This window comes from Tachysurus fulvidraco, chromosome 2 (genome assembly GCF_022655615.1).
Source record: "Tachysurus fulvidraco isolate hzauxx_2018 chromosome 2, HZAU_PFXX_2.0, whole genome shotgun sequence".
NCBI classification, from domain to species: domain Eukaryota; kingdom Metazoa; phylum Chordata; class Actinopteri; order Siluriformes; family Bagridae; genus Tachysurus; species Tachysurus fulvidraco.
The window spans coordinates 382222-402221 of NC_062519.1; the positions used below are offsets into that span (position 1 = coordinate 382222).

Consider the following 20000-nt stretch of genomic DNA (forward strand, 5'->3'; position numbering starts at 1 on the left):
TGTGTTTGTTCAAATACAACTCCAAAATGTACGACTATGACAGTTTACACACAACGCTTGTCTTCACAACACCTCTTTTTCACACACGAAAACGGTCTGCTGCGGAACAACTGTCAAAAATACGTCATCACGTTCACAGGCATCACTATCTGAGTTAAGATGAATCGATTCCACGAAGTGCGCATGGCCCCGCCCTCTTTTAAACCACTGGCGAACTGGCGGATCAGCAGCCAAGCGCTCGCTCATCGTCTCAGTTAAGTTGGGTTTTCCTTCCAAATTCGGACATGTTTAAGGGTTAGTTATCACTAATAACAGAGAGGAGTAATATTACAGAGACAGGTTAACTATAGTAAGTAAGATTAGGTGCTTAAAGAATACAGCTGTTTAGGAGGTCATCACTGCAGTCTGTAGCGTGATGAGATAGGCCTACATAAACGACACACACACACACACACACACCTCACACCTAGCCATTTCCTGCTGCACTGACTGCCCATTTGACTTGGACCTTCTTACTTGTCCTGACTGTCCACTGACATTGGACTGGTTCCCCATTTTCTGATGTCCAACACTTAAGGTGTCGGTCAACATCGACACCAGATTCTGGGCTGAGTGCAAGATGTCACCTAATGGAACCTGATAAACAATAAAATATGACTTTAACACTTAAGCAGTGAACACTTATATTACATGACCTGTGTATTCCAGTGCATGTACACAGCTGTTAGTAAGTTAACACTTAAAATTGCTAATTCTTTTATGTAGGCCATCACGCTACAGCCTGCAGTGATGACCTCCTAAACAGCTGTATTCTTTAAGCACCTAATGTAACCTTACTCTGAGAGCTCATCTTACTTACTATAGTTAACCTGTCTCTGTAATATTACTCCTCTCTGTTATTAGTGATAACTAACCCTTAAACATGTCCGAATTTGGAAGGAAAACCCAACTTAACTGAGACGATGAGCGAGCGCTTGGCTGCTGATCCGCCATTTCGCCAGTGGTTTAAAAGAGGGCGGGGCCATGCGCACTTCGTGGAATCGATTCATCTTAACTCAGATAGTGATGCCTGTGAACGTGATGACGTATTTTTGACAGTTGTTCCGCAGACCGTTTTCGTGTGTGAAAAAGAGGTGTTGTGAAGACAAGCGTTGTGTGTAAACTGTCATAGTCGTACATTTTGGAGTCGTATTTGAACAAACACACAAAATCTCATATCTGTAAACTGTCGTGGCCGTAGGTTCTGGGATCCAACTCCACAAAATTAAAATTTACACACAAATGCTTTGAATTACGTACGATTATTATTGACAGTGTTTTTATTCCATAAAAATACTATGATTGGTTTAAAACAGTTGCTGCTTATTGAACAGGAGTCAAAGCTACATATAATATACTACACACACACACACACACACACACACACACACACACACACAGTGACACAGATACACACACAGTGACACAGATACACACACAGTGACACAGATACACACACACACACACACACAGTGACACAGATACACACACAGTGACACAGATACACACACAGTGACACAGATACACACACACACACACACACACAGTGACACAGATACACACACAGTGACACAGATACACACACACACACACACACACACAGTGACACAGATACACACACACACACAGTGACACAGATACACACACAGTGACACAGATACACACACAGTGACACAGATACACACACAGATACACACACAGTGACACAGATACACACACAGTGACACAGATACACACACAGTGACACAGATACACACACAGTGACACAGATACACACACACAGTGACACAGATACACACACAGTGACACAGATACACACACAGATACACACACAGTGACACAGATACACACACAGTGACACAGATACACACACAGATACACACACAGTGACACAGATACACACACAGTGACACAGATACACACACAGTGACACAGATACACACACAGATACACACACAGTGACACAGATACACACACAGTGACACAGATACACACACACACACACAGTGACACAGATACACACACAGTGACACAGATATACACACAGTGACACAGATACACACACACACACACACACACAGTGACACAGATACACACACAGTGACACAGATACACACACACACACACACACACACACACACACACACAGTGACACAGATACACACACAGTGACACAGATACACACACACAGTGACACAGATACACACACACACACACAGTGACACAGATACACACACAGTGACACAGATACACACACAGTGACACAGATACACACACAGATACACACACAGTGACACAGATACACACACAGTGACACAGATACACACACAGTGACACAGATACACACACAGTGACACAGATACACACACACACACACACACACACACACACACACACAGTGACACAGATACACACACAGTGACACAGATACACACACACAGTGACACAGATACACACACACACACACACACAGTGACACAGATACACACACACACACACACAGTGACACAGATACACACACACACAGTGACACAAATACACACACAGATACACACAGATACACACACACACACACACACACACACAGTGACACAGATACACACACAGACACACACACACACTCACAGTGACACAGATACACACACACAGTGACACAGATACACACACAGATACACACATACACACACAGTGACACAGATACACACAGATACACACACACACACACACACACACACAGTGACACAGATACACACACAGACACACACACACACTCACAGTGACACAGATACACACACACAGTGACACAGATACACACACAGATACACACACAGATACACACATACACACACACAGTGACACAGATACAAACACAGATACACACACACAGACACACACACACACACACACAGTGACACAGATACACACACAGATACACACACACACAGTGACACAGATACACACACATACACACACAGTGACACAGATACACACAGATACACACACACACACACACACACACAGTGACACAGATACACACACAGATACACACACAGTGACACAGATACACACACACACACACACAGTGACACAGATACACACACATACACACACAGTGACACAGATACACACAGATACACACACACACACACACACACACACACAGTGACACAGATACACACACAGATACACACACAGTGACACAGATACACACACACACACACACACACACAGTGACACAGATACACACACAGTGACACAGATACACACACAGTGACACAGATACACACACACACACAGTGACACAGATACACACACACAGTGACACAGATACACACACAGTGACACAGATACACACACACACACACACACACAGTGACACAGATACACACACAGTGACACAGGTACACACACAGTGACACAGATTCACACACAGTGACACAGATACACACACACACACAGTGACACAGATACACACACACAGTGACACAGATACACACACACACAGTGACACAGATACACACACAGTGACACAGATACACACACAGTGACACAGATACACACACACACACACACAGTGACACAGATACACACACAGTGACACAGATACACACACAGTGACACAGATACACACACACACACAGTGACACAGATACACACACAGATACACACACAAATACACACAGATACACACACACACACTGACACAGACACACACACACATAGTCACACAGATACAAACACAGATACACATACAAATATACACAGATACACACACACAGTTACAGATACACACACACAGATACACACACACAGATACACACAGATACACACACAGATACACACAGATACACACACACACACAGATACACACACAGATACACACAGAGTGACACAGATACACACACAGATACACAGATACACACACAGATACACACACACACACAGATACACACACAGTGACACACACACACAGATACACTGTGACACACAGATACACTGTGTGTATCCTCCATCCTCCTTCCATCCTCCTTCCATCCTCTTCCATACACACACAGTGACACAGATACACACACAGATACACACACAGTGACACAGATACACACACAGTGACACAGATACACACACACACACAGTGACACAGATACACACACAGTGACACAGATATACACACAGTGACACAGATACACACACACACACACACAGTGACACAGATACACACACACACACACACACACACACACACACAGTGACACAGATACACACACAGTGACACAGATACACACACACAGTGACACAGATACACACACACACACACACACACACACACAGTGACACAGATACACACACACACACACACAGTGACACAGATACACACACACACAGTGACACAAATACACACACAGATACACACAGATACACACACACACACACACACACACAGTGACACAGATACACACACAGACACACACACACACACTCACAGTGACACAGATACACACACACAGTGACACAGATACACACACAGATACACACATACACACACACACAGTGACACAGATACAAACACAGATACACACACACACACACACACACACAGTGACACAGATACACACACAGATACACACACACACAGTGACACAGATACACACACATACACACACAGTGACACAGATACACACAGATACACACACACACACACACACACACAGTGACACAGATACACACACAGATACACACACAGTGACACAGATACACACACACACACACACACACACACAGTGACACAGATACACACACAGTGACACAGATACACACACAGTGACACAGATACACACACACACAGTGACACAGATACACACACACACAGTGACACAGATACACACACACACAGTGACACAGATACACACACAGTGACACAGATACACACACACACACAGTGACACAGATACACACACAGATACACACACAAATACACACAGATACACACACACACACTGACACAGACACACACACACATAGTCACACAGATACAAACACAGATACACATACAAATACACACAGATACACACACACAGTTACAGATACACACACACAGATACACACACACAGATACACACAGATACACACAGATACACACACAGATACACACAGATACACACACACACACAGATACACACACAGATACACACAGAGTGACACAGATACACACACACACACACAGATACACAGATACACACACAGATACACACACACACACACACACACACACAGATACACACACAGTGACACACACACACAGATACACTGTGACACACAGATACACTGTGTGTATCCTCCATCCTCCTTCCATCCTTGTTGTCCTCCCTTCAGGGCTCATACTACTACATTGAACAGAAGAACACTTACATACAGAACATTCTCTTTTTTTTTTTTTACAACTTGTCCAACTTTTTTAACAATTATGACTATAATCTTTTCACATAACTTCACTTTGTTTTGTTCATGGCATCTACTGGCATGTACCTACAAGTCCAGTCTGTTAGGAGGTTTACACACACACACACACACACACACACACACACACACGCTCAGGATAGCGTCTTCTCCGAGATTCCCCAGAGTTTCCCACACATGCAAAGGTGCTATTCGTAGCTGTTGTTGAACCTGTTGACACCCAGAAAATGCTCTGGCTAGATCTTCTCTCTGGTGGTCTAATCCAAGCCACCAAACATAGCTTCTGGCCGAAGCTCTTTATTTTAACAACACCTAAATGTCCTTCATGTAGGGACGAAAGTACCCTGGCACGTAGCTTTGGTGGCACAATCACTCAGGTACCCCACCTGGCACATCCTTGTGTTACTGAAAGCTGTTCATGACAGTTTGAGTAATCAGGAAGCTGTAGATCACCTTTAGCTGACCAGCCCTTCATGGTTAGATCAAACACCTTGGCCAATACAGGATCTTCATTTGTCTCCCTTTGATTTTGTGCACTTGTGACAGGCAGAGGTTCCATTTGAGTGATGTGAAACATATCTGTTGCCTCTTTTCCACCAGAAAGAACCGGGTGCTGGTTCAGAGCTAGCGCTGGTGCTGGTTCAAAGTTGGTTCCACTGGTGAACCTTCTAAGAAGCTTTATGCCTTTCCACCGGCTAGAGAGCATCACAGCGCCGAGTGTGACGTCACTGTATACGTGTCACGTGTCCCAGCGACGTTAGTGCAGCAGCGACAAACACAAACACAACAACAATGGTGGATGTTGCTTATTGTTAATGCTCATGGCTTTGTGAACCTACATTAACACCCAAACGCGGCAAATAAAACGTGTACGTGCAGCTCTGTGTAATCTGTATAAACGGAGGTTGTGATCGATGAAGTACATAACGTTATTTTATCGTTAACACAGTTAAAAAGTGCCCCGCCCACAGCCCCGCCCACAGCTCCTGACACAAGCGGTTCTTAAGTCTAGACCAGCAACGTTTTGGTGCTACTTAAGAGCCACTTTTCCTGGTTCGGAGCCGGTGCTTTGGCGGTCGAAACAGAAAGAACTGGTTCTAAATTAGGCTCCGAAACTGCACTCAAACTGCCTCGGTGGGAAAGGGGCATGTGTCATCCTCAACCTCCTCTGCCTGATCCTGATACAATCCACCTGCATCGCCATGGTACTTTGTGCCTTTGCACTCAATTGCATAGTCATGACCATCAAGGCCTAACGCCTAACGCCCAGCCGCTGCCATCACTGGAACACTTTACTAGGGCTAAAAATAGCCACTAAAGGCTAATGATCTGTAATGAGAGTGAAGTGTTTCCCAAAGAGGGACTGATTAAACTTCTTCCCATATCAAGCTTAAAGCCTCTCGATCAATCTGGGCATAGTTGTTTCTGCAACAGTCAAAGATGCAAATGCAATTGGTCTCTCAGATCCGTCAGTCATTTTGTGAGACAATACGGCACCATAAGCTGAAGCATCACACGCCAGACGCGACGGGAGTCTAGGATCATTAACACTGTCTCAGAAGTAATCAATTGCTTAGCTGATTTGAAAGCCTGGTCACACACTTTGGACCACATCCAATTACTTTTCCATTGCAGAAAGGCATCGAATGGATGAACCACCGTGGAAAGGTTTGGCAAGAATGTGTGATAATAATTCACAAGTCCAAGAAACAAACAAAGTTGTTTCACATTTTATCTGGAGATTTGCCAAGGCCATCTTTGTTGACTTGATGTCCCCAGTACTCAATCGAATCTTTGAAGAATTCACATTTGCTTTTGTTTGCTCTCAGTCCATACTCAGCAAAGCTTTCCACAACAGCATTCAACTTTGCCATGTGGGTGTCATCGTCATGGCCATAATATCATCTAAATGACTATAATATCATCTAGATAACACTGTGTGCATGGAACCTTACGAAACTTGATCTATAGCTCTTACCCACAGAGCTGGTGCTGGCTGATGACACCCCAAAAATGAGTCTGTTGTAGCTGAAGAGTCCCTTATGGGTATTCATTGTAAGGTGCTTTTTTTGAAGACTCTTCTACCTCCATCTGTAGGTAAGCCTGGGCTAGATCGATCTAGCTGTCCACCTGACAATGATGCAAAGATGTCCTCAATGCCAGGCAGTGGGTATTGTGTGTGTGTGGGTCCACCTGCAGGACTGGATTAACTGTGACTTTTCTTAACATTTGGAACCATAGGTGTGGCCCAGTCAGTCCACTTTACTCTAGACAGTGTTCCTTGATCTTCGCTTTAGCTCAGCTTAGAAGCTCAGTTTTGAATTTTGGCTGCACATCTGTCTCAATGGTAAGCTTTGCCTTTATGTGCTTCAATGTTCCAACGCCATCTTGGAAGACTTGTACAGACCACATGGTTACTTCAGGGGAAACTTGCATGGCTTTAGATAGACTGTAAATTAAGCCGAATGCTTCTAAGCCATTCGCCTCCAAATAACGGCACCTTTTTCAGCACATAAAGGTCCAGAATGTCTCTTTTTCCTTACATTTAACTTTGACATTAAGTTTTCCCATTTGGAGCATTTTTTTCTCCTGTGTAGGTCTTAAGCATTACTGAAGTTACAAGTACAAAATGTTCTTTGTAATCTTTGTATGAGATTACTGACAGTTCCGATCCTGTGTCAAGTTCCATTTGTAATTGTACTCCTTCAATGAGAGGAGAAACTCAGATCAGTTTGTGATCTGCAGCTCAACGTATGAGAATCCTGCCGTATCAGGATCGTCTGAGTCGGGCTCATCCAGTTCATTTATCTTCACATTTCTTTTCTTCTCAGTTGGTTTTGTTTTACACATTTTCTGCATGTGCCCCATTTTTCCACATTGTCTGCACTCCTTGTCCCTAAACCAGCCTTCAGCTGGAACATGTGACTTTTTACCGCATCTGAAACATCAAACTTTTTAGTCCCTTCGCTTTGTTGCAGATGTGTTTACGTGACACTCAGCTGACGCCTTTCTCTGTAATTCCAGCGAGTGTTTCACGGCTGTCTCCATAGAGACGGCAATCTGTACTCGGGTCAGATTGAGTTCTCTCTCAGTCAGGAGCCTCTCACTGTAAAGACCACACACAAGTCTATCTCTGAGTGCGTCACACAACCCATCACTGAGCTGGCAGTGTTCTGTGAGCCTCCGGAGCTCGGCCATATACTCTGATACTGTTTCTGTCTTTTGTTGATTATGCTTATGGAAGCGAATTATCAAGGGCTTTGGATCTGCAGCACGTCTACGATTTCTTTAAATGTGATCTCTGCTGGTTTCACTGGTGCGGTTAAACTGCGCAAGAGGTTGTATGTTTTTGGCCCATTATACTCAAGAGAATGGCCACTTTTCTCTCATTCCCAATTTCATTGGCCAAAAAAAAAAACTGTTCAACTCTCTCCACATACTGTACATTGCCCAGACTTCCACAGTGACGTCAAAGGCATCTACTGATCCTCATCTCCAGTTGTGTTGTGTTTTGCACTTACACATCACTAAGAAAGAATCTAAAGTCGAGCTCGTCTTGAACTCGTCCTTTTACTGCCAATTGCAATTATCACAGTTCTTGACACTAGGGGGTGCAAATAAAAATACCTTTTTAATTATTGACACAAACACAACACACACACGGTTACACACACACACAGAGATACACACACAGAGATACTATAACCCCCATATATATATATATATATATATATATATATATATAGAGAGAGAGAGAGAGAGAGATACTATAGATACTATAACCCCCATATATATATATATATATATATATATATATATATATATATATATATATATATATATATATATATATATATATATATATATACACAAACAGTTACACACAGATACACACACAGATAACCACACACACACACACACACACACTTATATACTATATACACACAGATACACACCCAGATACTATACACACATATACAAACAGGTACAAGGAGACTGATAGATAGATGGAGAGTAAGACCAACAGATTTAAAGACACAGACAGACAGACAGACAGACAGACAGACAGACAGACAGACAGACAGACAGACAATTAGACTAATATACAGAAGTTACTTATTTCCTTCATTTATCTCTTAGTGTGATAAAATAAACTTCAGCATGTAGCTGATTTGTAAAGTGAATAAATCACAGCAGTGTGTAAAGATTTCTTACTTGTGGTGTTTTATCTGAAAACGCTGTAATTTTATTCTGAGTTTTTCAGCTGATATTAAAAAAAGATTGATGGTGTATGGAGGTGTGTGTGTGTGTGTGTGTGTGTGTGTGTGTGTGTGTGGCTGTAGGCAGGGTTTATATTATTGACTCAATCAGCTCACTCCACAATATCATATCAGCTAAAATAACCAAAAGTACACAGTCATCTAACGTTAAAGACGTGGTGTGTATAAGCATGCTCTGCTCTGTTCAGGACAAAAACAGATTCCACTTTCACTAACAAATAAAAAAATAAAAAACTGAACGTAATGAACCTGAATTGTCGTTAGGAAAAAAATCAGATTTTTATTACAGCGATGATATTCAGGTCATTTAGTGTGGAGAAGAGCGAAGAGAAATAAAAGTGTTTATTAAACAGTGTCTCACATCTCACACTGTGCTACAGACCTGAGCTCACACAGATGATGCTGAACAGGAAAAACTTACTCAACATAAAACATCGTGACTGAGGGAAAAGGGCGTAAACCTGGCTTTGTTCTCGGGTGGGAGGAGCTTATTCTCTCTTACTTGTCAATCACGGTGATGTCACTAAAATTCTACAGAACACGAGCATGTCAAAGTAAATACTGGAAACAAATCCAAATCTCACGATTTTCTTTCTCTAAAAAAGATTGTCCAGTATAATAACTAAATTAAATTAAAGCTAGAATAATAAAGTAACTATGTAAGAAGCATTTTTCACTTCATATTTCACCAAAAATCCCACAATTCAAAAAACGACGTGAACGTGGCATGTTCTTCTGTCCATGTGTGAAAGGTTTGTAAAACTTTATAACTCATTAACACCTTCATCAGTGAATCCCAGATAAAGTGAATGTTAATTCTCTCTGTGACACAGGAGTTACGTGGCAGTGATCATGTGTGTTAGAGAGTGTTTCAGCCGGAGCTCAGTACTGCAACCCACCTGCAGTAATATTTCTCAGTTAAAAATCTTCTGTCCACTAAAGTAACCATCACTTCAAATAACGTACACATAACTCAGTAAGAGAAAAGTGTTAACTTAATGTTCTGGTAGTGAAACAAGCTCATGCCTGTGTTCGGTGTGTGGAGATGAACTGTGTGTGAACATTCCTGTGTGAGTGTTATGAAAGGACAGATTTAAGACATAAAACCTCTTTAATGTCCAGACTCTGACTGGTCTCACATCTCATGTGGAGCAGGTTTAAAGTGGTCAGGATTGTGAGACCATGGGACCCAAACCTGGTTAGAAACGCTACCGTTGTCACAGGAGGGCAGTGGATTAACATTATAGTATTTAATATTTTAATCCCAGAGCTTTGAAAAATCTCAGAGATCATTGGCACACTTCTGTATAATATACTGTGTTTTTGAGCCGTAGTATGTGGAAGAGGACAGACTGAGGACAATCATCTGAATCTGAAGCTCAGCAGCTGGTGTTTTTCTCATTTTCACTACGTGCCATGAGTCGGATCTCCAGCTTGCAGTTCTGCTGCGGGTTTTTTTTTCTTCTATCCGTCATGACTGACACGAACACACAATAAAGCAGGAGTTTAAAATAAACACCTCAGTTTACTGCTATACAATCTGAAGAAATGGTCTGGATAAGTGTTCCTGCCTCAGAGACAGAATCTCAGCTCTTTACTGCAGTAGTGGAATCGATCGTGTGACAGATTTCCTCCTCTGGTGCAGAACTGTGATTTAAAACTCAACACCGATGTGAAAACATTGGGATTTTAATTACAAACTCATTCTCCTTTAGTGTGAAACTGCGCTTCACTTCAGAATCACCTGCAGTGAGACTTCCTTTATTTCTCTCTCTGAGGAGGAAACACACACACACACACACACACACACACACACACACACACACACACACACACACACAAAATCATTTCACCTCTGATCACCTCTGATTGCTTTGTTGAGGAGGTGTGTGTGGTTGGTGGGTGTGTGTGGGTGTGTGTGTGTGTGTGGTGTAAAATTGATTATAGATTCCCCCCCCCCACACACCTCCTTGACTCCTTCCTTTCATTTCTTTCTCTTAATGCAGCTTTATGTTTTTTCCACTCTCTTGTGTTTGTGATCATTTAACTCAATGATTTCTTTTTAAAAACACAATAAAAAGTAGTTTGTTTACCGAAACACGCTAATAAACAAACTAGCATTGTTGTAAACATGCTAATAAACAAACTAGCATTGTAGTAAACATGCTAATAAACAAACTAGCATTGTAGTAAACATGCTAATATACAAACTAGCATTGTAGTAAACATGCTAATAAACAAACTAGCATTGTAGTAAACATGCTAATAAACAAACTAGCATTGTAGTAAACATGCTAATATACAAACTAGCATACAGAATCATGCTAATATACAAACTAGCATACAGAATCATGCTAATCAAAGCCATGTTTTCTTGATAGTTTTATAGAAGTGTGTTTTGCAGCTTTAACAGGAATAAGACTTCAACTTTGTAAAGTCATGTTTGTGATTTTATTTCTTTTTTGCTCACATCCGTAGTGATGAAGCTGTTTGGTGTAGAAATGTGCCGTATGTAACGTTCCCTTTGCTCTGCACCGACAGTAAACGAGTGCACTGTGTGTCTCAGTCTGTGTGGAGGAGAGAAGCGAGACAACGACACGTTCCTTTTCTCCAAACGATTAGAAAATTAATTGCTTCTTTAATTAAAGATAAAGCCGGTGGCTCCGTCAAGGCCACTCATGTGAGACTGAAGTCACTCTCATTGTGTTCTTCTTCTATAAAGTCCTCGTTTATTCGTCCTCAAAGAGCGACGTGGTGATTTTTTAAACCAGGACACAGAGAGTTTCCTGATTAAACACATTATTGCTTTTTAAAATGACGTAATTCTCCTCAGAGTCAGCAAAATAACCTCTCATGTTAACAGTGAATGAGAAGAAATTAAACTACGTGGGATTTAACATATTTTGCTATATCACTAATTTCTTTGCTAGAACTAGCCTGTTTATTAGCCTGTTTATTATCATGCTAACATTATTTAAGCATGTCAAATTTGCTGCTGCAAGAATGCAATAGATTTATTTTTCTTCCTTTAGGACAGTGATGAATGCACACAAAACACACCTGAGAACTCAACTCAAGCTTCAGCGTCCTCTATGGAAGCTATGTCTCCATTCCTCAAGAAGAAAGCACACATCCTGGAGGTTCTTCGTAAGCTTGAGGAATCAGATCCCCTGAAGTTTCATCCATCAGCTTGCTATCATCATCATCATCATCATCATCATCCTCACAGGCAGTCACTTTTAGCAGGAGAAGTGAGTAGCATGCTGAACCCGAGTCCACATCAGCACCAGTGTAGACAGTCTAGTTCAGATTCTGATCTTCATGAACACACTCATGGTATTGGTGAGGGACAAAAGGACAGTTGTGCATCAATAAACTTTGGAGGTTGCCCATCTTGCCACATCCTGCAACAGAGATCAAGCCTGGAGTTGCTTAAGGTTAATCAAGGACTAAGTGTGCCATCAGGTTCTGGTATAGATGAAAAGAAGGAACAGATGTGTTCAGAAGAACGTGGTGCTTCAGGACAGATTACCGAAAAAGCATTAGGTCCAGACAAGACCAATCAGCCTAGCTCAGAAGACCCAAAGATTAAGTGCAACAAAAGACAATCAAGCAAGGTATCACCTTCAAAGTCAAAAGGTACTAATAATCATCACAACGATAAGAAATCTGAAACTATTTCATCACCAAAGGGGGGGAGACCGAAGGAGACCCTCAGAGTTGCCACACCATCTGAAATACAACAGCCTGAGATCTGCAATGGAATCTCCAAGAAAACATCAGTTGGATCATATTCTTCAGCCTCACTGCCAGAGAGAAGTACAGCAGCATTTTCACAGCAGCCAACTGCTGAAAAAAAGCCTAGACAAAGTCCAGTGTCATTGTGTGGTGAGTCTAAACCGTCAACATCGATGCTCCTGAAGTTGCTCAGGATACCTTCAGCATCTGAGAACATGGCATCACGTTTGAGTCCTCAACTGACACGAATTCAAAAATCCCATGCAGGAATAACTATGAAATGCAGACACAAAAGGCGACCACAACAGAACGAACTATCAGCCCTGAAGTGGGTTCACACCCGGGCACCCATTCAGCTCCAACATCTCCACCAAATCCTGGGGAAACATCTTCCATTCATATGAGAGTTCCAGACTTTAGTAGTCAGTCTGCCCCTAAACCAAGCAAGGATTCTAAGGCAGGTGCTCAGGTACCTAACTATGAAAATGTTGTTGGGCCATCCACTTCCAACTCCACCACAGCTACCAAAGACACCACAGAACTTTCTGAAAAGCATAAAATGAACTGGAGAGATGAAAAGGTCCACAATCCACTTTCCTCTGATTCATCAACGAGCACAAGTGAGTCTTCTTCCTCCTCATCAGATCAGGACACAGACACAGAAAGTCCAGTTTGGCAAAGATCTCAGCACCATTTCAGCCTCCCAAACTCATCATCTTCTGCTAATAAATCCCAGAGGATGAGCTACCCTAGCATGAAAGATGGATATAATGAAAGAGGACCTACAGCTGCATCTCCAAAGGGTGGATCTTCTAGTGCATCTCAGTTTGTGGTCAAAGAAGAGACAGACAACTATCAGTGCAAGACAGGAAAGAAATCAGCAGCAGCTACAGTGAGATGAGTTATCATCCCTTCAAAGAACGCTTGGCAGTCCTTGGAAGATTGCAAAATGTAGAAGATCTGCATCAGCTAGGAGTAAAAAGAGGGGCACAAGTAAGCATTATCAGAGGTGCTGCATCCACTGGGAAAGGAGAACGAAGCAAAACGGCAGAAAGACAAATCGAGAGAATCACAATAGAGCAGCGAAAACACTCCGGCATAGAAGAAAAATCATATCCTAAAAATAGCTTTGGCAGTTATGCCAAGGTCCATGCATCATCAGCAGCTGCAGCAGGACGGAAGAACATCACAAAGCCAGACAGTCAGAAGACCAGAGCAGGATTGCCTTTGACAGCCTCATGTGAGACTCTGGTAGTAATGAGAAGTTACGGGAAGTGTCCCAATCCCATGAACAAAACTGTACCAAGTCCCCAGAATAGTCCTGCCAGAGGGAAATCCAAGTCTCCATCCAAGGCTGGAAATGCCTCTTCTTGTCCTCGAGGAATGAAACCAGTTCCGGAGGAGCAACTAAACATTCAGAAGCATCAGTCACCCAAACCCACTGCTGGTAAGAAAAAGACTTTACACATGTAGACACCTTCCCTCCTCCCCTTCCATCAAAATCTGCACTCAGCTCAGCCAAGGCCACTCAGGACAAAAGACCTTCTGTTCCACAGTCCTCTATTGAACAGAAGGTGATGCAAGGAATCCAGGAGAATGTGCTTAAACTGCAGGTACAGGATCGAGGACAAGCTGCAGAAACAAAACAGAAAGCATCCAATGGGATTGCGAGTTGGTTTGGGTTGAAGAAAAGCAAGCTTCCTGCCCTGAGTCGCAAACCTGAAATGTCCAAAATCAAATCAAACGCGTCTTCAACTTCCGCTTCTTCAGGAACCAAAGACATCTTGGGGGACAAGGGAGGGTCCAGGAAAGTAGTGGAAAGTTTAAACATCTCAAAGCTCATGGAGAAGGCAGAGGATTTACGGAAGGCTTTGGAGGACGAAAGGGTTTATGTGAAAGGAGTCGGAATTCCGCTGGATCGTTCAGCGAGAGGGCGTTCGTGTGAAGTTATTGTGGACCAAACACAAGGGCAGTTATCTCTGATGTACACAGGAGTGACCGGGGACAGCTTCATGCAGCAGCTGCTCAACAGGTAGAGACCTCAAACATAGAAAAGAGATCAGATTTACCAACTGTTTCATATTTTATTATCTCGCTACCAAACAATCAAGAGAAGTCTGAAGAAAACCAAAGTTTTTAGAAATCCTTTCATCATGTGAGAAATATGAGTAAAACATTTAGTAATTATTACAACATACTATGTTACAGGACATTAACTGTTAAAGAACTTGTGATTATGAACTCTTTACTCCATGTCTCTATGGCTTATCTATTATACGTCCTTTCGGTTAAATTAACGTTTTATTCACTAACAGGGTGGATGAAAGAGGAGCCTCCAGTTTTGGCATCATGCACAGGCGTCTTTCCTTCGACTCCAAAAGTTCACATCCTGTTTTCAGCCATCAGCAAAGCTTCGTCCGTCAAACCAGGAGCGGAGAGGAGATAAAAGTAAGAACTGACAGATAACTTTATAATGAGTTTGGCCTGTACTGTAATTCTGATTAGGAGAGAATTATTGGTGTTTTCCAAACCGAGTTTAAACTGCTTTAAACGAAACAAAATGCACACTTTGTTGTGGTTAAAATTAATTACATTCAAAATAACTCATATTTACACTCCTGCTGGAATTCAGAAGGAACGTTTCTCTTCAGCTTAACATTGGACCTGATGTACAACACTAACAGCTGTATGTCACATCACTACTACATCACTACTACATCACTACTACATCACTACAACACTAACAGCCGTATGTCACATCACCACTACATCACTACTACATCACTACAACACTAACAGCTGTATGTCACATCACTACTACATCACTACTACATCACTACTACATCACTATGTCACATCACCACTACATCACTACTACATCACTACAACACTAACAGCTGTATGTCACATCACTACTACATCACTACTACATCACTACTACATCACTACAACACTAACAGCCGTATGTCACATCACTACTACATCACTACTACATCACTACTACATCACTACTACATCACTACAACACTAACAGCCGTATGTCACATCACTACTACATCACTACTACATCACTACAACACTAACAGCCGTATGTCACATCACCACTACATCACTACTACATCACTACAACACTAACAGCCGTATGTCACATCACTACTACATCACTACAACACTAACAGCCGTATGTCACATCACTACTACATCACTACAACACTAACAGCCGTATGTCACATCACTACTACATCACTACTACATCACTACAACACTAACAGCTGTATGTCACATCACCACTACATCACCACTACATCACTACAACACTAACATGCGCAGAGCTCCATGGATTACTGATTGTTTTTTAGGGATTTCCTCAGCGCCCTCTAGAGGATGGAGTAACTCAGTAACTCAGTAACTCAGTAATCCACGCTGAGCCGTACAGTTACACCACAAAACATCGAGCAGTGTTGGTGCTGTGCTCATGTCGTCAGTCAGGGTTCTGAGCTTTGTAGGATGTTGGTTTGAGTCAATAGGCTTCCATAATAAAAAAGCCCCAGACAAGCGACAGAGCTTATCTCTTCTCAATGTAATGTATTTTTAAGTCTCTTCATTCACTACCCAGTAACTCAGTTGAGTTGGTTTGCTGTAAAGTCGCTCATGCTTTTTATTTAACGCAGATATCTTACTTGTTAAAGTGAACAGTATAATCTTCATTCACAATTCGATTCCTTTATTCCACACGCCGCATGACCTTGAGACACTTAGAGACTCTGTCTGTCTTCCATCTGCTTCCTTCGTCTGACTGTTTATTACTCACCGGTGCTTTTGGGTTTTGTATGAAATTGCAGACGGAAGGCTGTGTTAATGAACTGAGACTGCTTTGGGCGTAAATCGTGTTACTCCACGCTCTCATAAGCCTGTTTGTGAAATTGCATTTGGGACTTGAGTGACATTGTGAGTGCTGTTTGCTGTGAGTCTCCCTAATTATTAATGCAGCTGAAAACATGGTGTCATGTAAAAGATGTGCGTTTGTAAGTTATTTAATACCTGCTAGCGTCCTGAAAGTCTTCTGTCATATTAACCACCTGTTCGACAGTAAACACGACCTAACAGTCGTATTAGCATAACTGCTGGAGTTTAGCGTAAATACACTCACAAATAAACAGATTAGCACAACACATTAATAACATATACACAGTGAGATATCTCACGGTGTGTCACTGCAATCTGTTCCTCTCATGAGGTAGATAATTCTGTCAGCTCTTTGGACATCTGGTCTAAGGTTACGTTCTAAAAACCTTTCTGTTCAAAGTAAAGCGAAGCGTTTAAGACAAACTGAGGGCGAAATTTCAGGATGTTCATTATACTGCAACTTATAACGTATTTAAAAAAAAAACTTCTTCGCCTGCACAAAAAAATCATTTTGCTATTGAGGGGTAAGGGCCATGCTCAGGGGCCCAGCAGTGGCAGCTTGGTGGACCTGGGGTTCGATCCCATGACCTTCCGATCAGTAGCCCAACATCTTAACCACTGAGCTACCAAATTCCGCATGTCACTCACCTGGAGCTGGAGGTTCTGCAGAAGAACAAACACCAGAATGTTGTGACTGATTTCTTCATTGACCCAAAACAGACACAGAACAGAATTTGTGCTAAACAGTTGTTTAATATTAAGTGTAGAATTCTACAAAATGAAAAGTCCACATTTCATTAAAAATGCGTGCAGTTTCAATAATCTTCATGTAATACGCCTGTAACTTTAGTGCGCAGGAGAACCAGCTAAGGCAAACAAACCCCTTCTGTCTGTATACATAACTTAAACATGTCCTGGATTATGTTACACTTCAGAATGTATAAAGTAAATAATCACAGAAAACAAGAAGGCGGAGCTTGAGCTTCCAAGTTTCTGACTGATTTGAGTTTCTTCTGATCTTTAGCACATTTTCGAGTCACACGTTATCTTTGACCAGGTCCTTTGCTTGCACTCCGTGTTCTTCACTTCTTCTCTCTGTCTGTGTTTCATTCTGTCAGTGTTCAGAAATGAGTCGAGGTGATGACGTGACGTCTGACGAGAGCCTGACCGAGTCCGTCAGCTCACAGCACTTTAAAGGTAAGAACAGAAATCCTCATTCTGACGTTTCACTGGATGCTTCGATCTGTTAGTTGGATCAGTTACTTACACGAATCATTTTCCCTAACTCAAGAACACACACACACACACACACACACACACACACACACACACACACACAGTTACATGAACATGGATTGGTTCATTTAATTCTCAGTTGGTGTATTACCCATAATGCAGTGCTAACTTAGTGTGATCATTTATGTAGAGCACAAACTCATACGATAAAAAAACATTTACATGCATTCACTTAGCAGAAGGTTTTATACAGAGTGTGTGGGACACAGCCGGAGCCACTCTGGACCTCACCGCAGGATGACAGAGCTATAACCTTTAACTCAACATTTGTCTTTAGTTTCTGACACAAATTGTAATTGGCTCTCGCTCTGATGGATCTTTTCCCCTCAGGGTGTAGGCGACACTACGCTGCTTTTGTCACTTAATTTTGTTTTATGTCACTTAATGCTCACCTCAGGAGGCCAATATGTGCACAAGGCCAATAAGTGTTGGAGCTAAAGTGCAGGTCATTTATTAAAGAGCCGCAGCGTGAGAGGAACCACAAAGCTTCCCGCTCCTGATATTACGCTAGCATACACTCCAGAACTTACAGGAACTTCCTGTGTGTCGTTATAAAACACTACAATAAAATTCGCTGATATTCAGGAGTCACACGGCCTCGTCGTCTTACACGCTGCCCCGAGAACCTCAGACGCTACACGCTTCTTTTTGACTGGGTTCAGCTGTAACCATGACAACAAGCTCAAATAACGGGGTACATTTTATTAGGAGCAGGAGCAGATGGAACTAAAAGCCTTTAAATATTAGATTGTGATGAAAGTGGGGTAAGATCAGGGGAATGAGCCGAGCTTAAGAATGTAAAATGAGAATATGAAGTTAATAACAGCTAAATAAAGACTTTATATGATGCAGTAATGTTTAAGAATCTGTGTAAAAATGCTTTATAAAACTAAATCTAATCTAACGTGTCTCCCTCCCCCTCAGGCTCCATGCGCACTCTGGACAGTGGGATTGGGACGTTTCCGCTTCCCGACTACATCAACAACGCTGCCGGAAAACTGAACCCTAAACTCCACAGCTCATGTGTTTCTCACCAAGCAGCACTGAAACCTCGAAAAACACGAACCCTCGAGGGAGGACTGGCATCTTTAGACGAAGTGAACACTTCTGTTCTCTACACGTCTCCACTAGAGGCCAAGGGGACAAGTGTCCATCAGTCCAGCACCATCCATGAAGGTGTGTTTTCATTACAGGAATTTTATAACAGCTACATTAATTAAGTTCGGGAATTTCCGACTAATTTGAATATTTACGCATATTTATCTCTCCTTAATGAGGATTTATTTT

The 20000-nt window shown here is 42.1% G+C and overlaps 1 pseudogene; it reads left to right on the forward strand.

The window, feature by feature from the left end:
• Nucleotides 1-20000, forward strand: part of LOC113643641 — a 44134-nt pseudogene that overhangs the window by 15259 nt on the left and 8875 nt on the right.